The 5,891-nt window shown below is 46.5% G+C and overlaps 1 pseudogene; it reads right to left on the bottom strand.

Annotated features, from left to right (window-relative positions):
* Positions 1–1,129: 1,129 nt before the first annotated feature.
* On the bottom strand, positions 1,130–1,291 carry LOC123781477 (U2 spliceosomal RNA; annotated as a pseudogene).
* Positions 1,292–5,891: the final 4,600 nt, after the last annotated feature.

The following is a 5,891-nucleotide window of genomic DNA, read 5'->3' as shown; positions in this document are numbered from 1 at the left end:
TCCTCTTTATCAATAATTTTATATTCTAAAAAAAAAAGTAAACATGGAATTTGGCATCCATTTACGAAAAACATGGTTGTAGACACACATTTGTATTTTCTCCTATGGCTTTGTCCTTGTAAGCTGTTTCAGCTATCCCATCAAGATGATGAGTGCTTTTTGTGGGTGACAGCTATGCCATTAAGACCTAGAAATGCCTCCAGTTATCTATCAGCATGAAAAGAGTGCTCTACAGCTCAACCAGGTGAGTTTCTACTCACCTGACTAGTAAGCCAAGATTGTCTTATCCAGGCTAGGCAAAATGGGGCCAGTGGAACCCTTACAAAATGCTTTGCTCTTAAGACTTAGCTAGGACCTAGTGAGCCAGCAGGAGAGCTTGCTGTCTCCAAGGGAATCAACGAGGCCATCAGAAAAACCATAAAGGGAAGACTGTGGAGCTATAGACGTCAAAAGTAAAATTGAAGATTTTAGCTTTAAAATATTTGGTGGTAGTCTTGGGGCACCTGGTGGCTCAGCCGATTAACCGTCTGACTCCTGGTTTCAGCTCCGATCATGATCTCAGGGTCCTGGGATTGGGTCCCAGATCAGGGCTCCCCACTCGGCATGGAGTCGGCTTGAGAGCCTCTCCCTCTCCCTCTGTCCCTCCCACTCCTCCCCCACTCGCTCTCTAAATAAATAAAGAAATAAAATCTTTTAAAAAATTGTAGCAGTAGTCTTAATATGAGGTAATGAGAATGGTACTTCGTCTCTGTGGTCTTCCTCCCAAAACTCATAACCCCCAGGCTGACTATGAGAAAAACATCAGACAAATCCAAATTCAGGAGCATTCTACAAGACATCTGAGCAGTACTCCTCAGTGTTGTCAAGGTCATGAATAACAAAGAAAGTCTAAGAAACTGACACAGGCCCGAGGAGCCTAAGGAGACATGACAGCTAACTATAATGTGGTATCCTGGATGGGATCTTGGAATTGAAAAGGGACATTGGGGGAAAACTAGCAAAATCTGAGTAAAGTGTGGAGTCTAGTTATTAAAGTACCTACCCACGTTGTTTCCTTAGTTAAGCTGATGTACCACAGAGATGTAAGCTTTTGACAGCGGGGGAATCTGGCTGAGGCCCATGTGGAAACTCTCTGTGCTATCTTTGCAGGTTTTCGATAAATCTAAAACTTTTCTAAAAAATTCAAGTCATTTTTTAAAATTTCAGTGGTCATAACAGGTAAGAAGTACTTTAGTTAAACTGATAAGAACAGATCCTACACTTGATCTTAGCCAAAAGGCCGAGAAGGGATGGACTCTGGGAAACAAACTGAAGGCTTCAGAGGGGAGGGGGTGGGGGACTGGGATAGACCGGTGATGGGTAGTAAGGAGGGCACGAATTGCATGGAGCACTGGGTGTTATACACAACTAATGAATCATCGAGCCTTACATCGGAAACCGGGGATGTACTGTATGGTGACTAACATAATATAATAAAATTTTTTTTTAAAAAAAAAGAAGTATTTTAGTTAAAAACAAAACCACCAAAATATCCCAACATATTTGTGATTGTTTCTATATTATTCATACCTAGTTTAGCACTAGGACATGGTATAGAAGAGTCTTTCCTCCAGACAAAGCCCAACTGACAAGAAGTATGGTGTTCGGCAGTTGACCCCATTTCCACATCTGTGGGGTGCCTGGCTCTCTGGACCACACAGTCACGGCCAGGTTGTATCATCCCTTCTCGCAGGAGAGGTTCACCAAAGTCCTAGCATGGTGTCCGGGAGAAAAATCAAGAACTAAGCCTCGGTGTCATACACATGATTCATTCATTCTTTATTCCATCCACTCATTTGCTCGCTTAATTTCATTCATAAAGCATTCACAAATGTATTCAAAAGCATTCATGTAAGGGGCCACTATCGACCTGGCACAGTGCTAGACCCTAGTCCCTGCACTCACAGCCCTGATAATTGACTATATCAGAGTAGTTAAAACCATGTGCTTGGAGCCTGAGTTCCAATCCTGCTTTTGCCACTTGGTAGCCTTGTGACAGTGGGCAAATTGCATGCATCTTTGAGACGGTTTCTTCATTTGTAAAATGGGCATAATAGCAACAGGACTTCCCCTACATCATTTCTGTGGGGAGTTCATGCATGTCATGTGTGGAGCTCAGCCATCATCAGCTGCCATTCTTTATCAGCACTGCAAGCTCCAGGGGCTTGGACAGGAGAATGAGTGGAAAGCAAAGGAAACAGAACACTTTTCTGCTGCTTCCAAGCTGGGTGGTCTTAGGATTCATGGAACCACACTGGGACTCCGTTTCTTTGAAAAGTAAGGGAAATGTTTCCCACCTCAGGTTTTCAAGAGCGTTAAATAAGACACATAACAAACTCACCAAGTGCCTGGCAGGTGACAGACTCTTGGCCACTGAGAGCCATGATTCCTTAAATCCGATGGCAAATGTGACAGTCACAGAACAAGACGGGAAGGGTTTGTCTGTGCGCGGACGGGAGCCTGTCCAATACAATAAGAAGATAGTTACAACAAAACAGTGCCCGAGGGGGCATTTTTGAATCCTCACAAGATGGAGAAGACAGATTTTGCTGAGGAACACAAGCCCACACAACACAGCGGGAGGCCCCTTTTCCAGGCTGCCCAAAGTTACCCAAATTATTTTCCTGACATTCACGTGGTCTCAACTCCTTCACCTGACAGCCGAGGCCCAGCCCCATCGGCCCCCGAATCCCTCCCCAACCAACTGTTTCTCTCACCACCAGTCAGACCAGTCCCCTGAGCCTGGCCTTCCCCGCCTGACTCCCATCCCACATCCAGCCCACATCCTACCTGGTATGCGAAGCTGGGCTTAACTGTCACCTTTTAAAGGACCTTTTTCCTGGTTCTTCTGATTGAAATCAGTTCTCCCTTGCTCTCCACACACATCCTGACATCTTGGCTCTGCTCTTCCCTAAGGCACATACCACTCTCCCCTCGCCTTGGAGAGAGTTCTCCTGCACTAGCTTAGACGCTGCTTGGGGCCTGCTGCCATTTCCCGCCTCAACTCCGTGCTCCTCCAAGCTCCAGGGCAGCCCTCCCACACAGGCAGTCTGTAAGGATTGGTTGCATGTTCCAGAAAGATCACCCAGGACAGCTGGCACACGCACGAACTGTAAAAGCTGATGTGATCACTCAGTAAAGCCTAAATGGCTACCCTATAAGGAGAGCGGTAAGAAAGGTGCATTCTGTGGCAATTGTGTGGTTTGCCTGCCCAGCCTGCCCAGCAGCTAGCCTCCCTACAGGAAGCCAGGCTGAGCCGTGCAGAGCACAGGAGCTTCTCCCGGCTCTGGACCTCATCGGGGGGCTCCTGGACCTGGCAGGTGCCCCTGCTCAAGTGGCCATTGCAGGACCTGAAAAAGCAAGCCTGGGATTGACCTCAACTTTGAGGACAACTGTCACACGTTTCTATTGCCCTGTTTTGTCTGGGCTTGGGACAAAGAGAATTGGGGGTGGGGAGTTGTTGTTTTTTAAGATTTCACTTATGTATTTGAGAATAACAGGGAAAGAGCGGTCATACACAAGCAGGGGGGGGCGGCAGAGGGAAAGGGAGAAGCAGGCTCCCCGCTGAGCCTGATGTGGGGTTCTCTACCAGGACCCTGGGACCACGACCTGAGCCAAAGGCAGACACACGTAACTGACCAAGCCCCCCAGGTGCCCCGGGGCAAAGAGAAGTGTAAAATAAAGTTTAGCCCTCACTGCTACTGTGACATAATAAAAAATATATATATTGGTCTTTGCCCCCAGATCAAATATATATATTGATCCTGACACAGAGCTCCCAAAACCCTTCTAATTTCCTGAGTGAGGGGGTGTCTTTTGTTCTAATGAGGTGACTCTGGGGGGCTCCCGGATGGGGGCCAGAGGAGGGCTGGTCACCAGAAACACCAAATGTGATTAGAAGCTTGGAACTTTCAGCCCCGCCCCATCCTCCTGGGAGCCAAATGGGGCTAAGATTGAGTTAATAATCAATCATGCCTACATGGGGAAGCCTCCATGAGAAAATGCCCAAACTCTGGGTTTCGGAGAGTTTGGGGTGGTGACCACACGGAGGCGCGCTGGGAGGGTGGCACATCCTGAGAGGGCGTGAAAGCACCTCACCCCTTCCCCACACCACGCCCCATGCACTGCTTTGCCCGGCTGTTCGCCTGTATCCTTTGTAACACCCTTTATGATAAACATAAATAAATGTTCCCCTGAGTTTTGTGAGTCCTAGCAAATTATCAAACCCAAGGACGGAACCCCTGATTTAGAACCAGTTGGTCAGAAGTACACGTGACAACCCAAGATTTACGATTGGCATCGGAGGTCTGGGCAGTCATGTCAGACTGAGCCCTTTGCCCCTGTAGCCTGTGCTCACGCCAAGCAGTGAGTGACAGCACTGAGCTGAATTGCAAGACTCCCAAATGGCATCTACCGAGAACTGGAAAATTGCTTGGTGTGGCAAAACCCACACATTTGGTGTCAGAAGTATTCTGAGAGTAAGAGAAAGTGTTTTCTCTTTGCTTTTTGTTTTGTTGAGATATAATTGACACAAACGGTACTTTTTCTTTACTCCCCAGATCTACCAGGAAGACTACCAATCCCTCCCATCCTGAAAGACTTCTAATACGCCAAGGAAGGAAGGAGGGAAGAAGGGAAGGAAGGAGAGAGGACAGAATCTAGCTAGCCATGTGTACTTATACCCATCGCTTCTTGAATTCTCCTTAGTTTTGTTCATGATTTGATGGTCCACAGCTAACTGCTACAAATTTCCACCCAGACTGTGAAGACATGCTTGATACATCCAGCTGAAACTGGCATCTTTAAAGAAGGAAACTGACACCGTCTGGTTATGTAGTTCAGCACTCAACTCTCGAGTTCCTAGAAGGCCTGCCAGAGCCCTGTAGGATCCTGACTGGAGGCCTGGCTTGCCTTTATGAAAATGCTTCTCTCCTAGACCTAACACAGGTGAAGGGGTAGAGAACCACATCCAGATGAAGGTCACGGTGTGAGCAAATTGACCACGGGGAAGAGAAGTCCACAAATGCTTCAGAATTTTTTTTTTTCTGAAAAACAGACTTTTTAGTCTCTCAAAACGTTGTCTACTTTGACATAATGTTTTCCTCTTCACTTAAACCCTTATTTTTTCCAAAGGACGCTTAATTTAAACAATGTGTTATTGTAATTAAATAGAGGACTTAGTGATACAAACACCAAAATTCTTGTTTGAAAGTAAAACTTTCCTGGCTTCCAGGACTGCCAGGGAATTTTTAAAAGAATAGCGGCAGCTTTCGAACTAAGAGTTTTCACAGAGCCAGGGTGAGAAAATGAACCAGGAATTTAGTATCTGAACATAGTGTATGGAGCCTGAGGCAGATGAAACTCACCCTCCTTGACCTCGTAATTTGAATTGCACGTGTGTATTAGGCAGTGACATTTCCGAGGAAGCTCAGACGTCCCAGCAATCCTTCATTCATGGTGCGTCCACCAGACAGGGCATCACGTGGGTTGAAGAAGAGCAGCCCGCTGTTCTGCAAATCCCAACGCGCAGTAGATGCCATGTGAAAAATTTCCTGGGACCTTCAGCTGTGTCGGTTCATCACCAGCGACGCTTCATCCCAGACACCAACAACTCAAATGATCAGTCAAGGGTTAGTCTCCTGGAAAAAAATGAAGTTTTAAATGGAATCATAAGACAGAATGGGGATGTTTGGAAATAGATGAAAAGCAATGAAGACCATCCCAACAGCAAAGGACTGGAGAAGTGTCTGGGAGAAGACCAGTCAAATTACCCTCCGGTGCATCAGGAAATGCCTGATTATTTTCGAGATTCGTGTAATGCTGCATGAATATGGATCATCTGCTATATGCTT

Source organism: Ursus americanus, chromosome 34 (genome assembly GCF_024610735.1).
Source record: "Ursus americanus isolate L20-20 chromosome 34, mUrsAme1.1.p, whole genome shotgun sequence".
Classification (NCBI taxonomy): domain Eukaryota; kingdom Metazoa; phylum Chordata; class Mammalia; order Carnivora; family Ursidae; genus Ursus; species Ursus americanus.
This window is presented reverse-complemented; position numbering and strand designations above follow the sequence as displayed.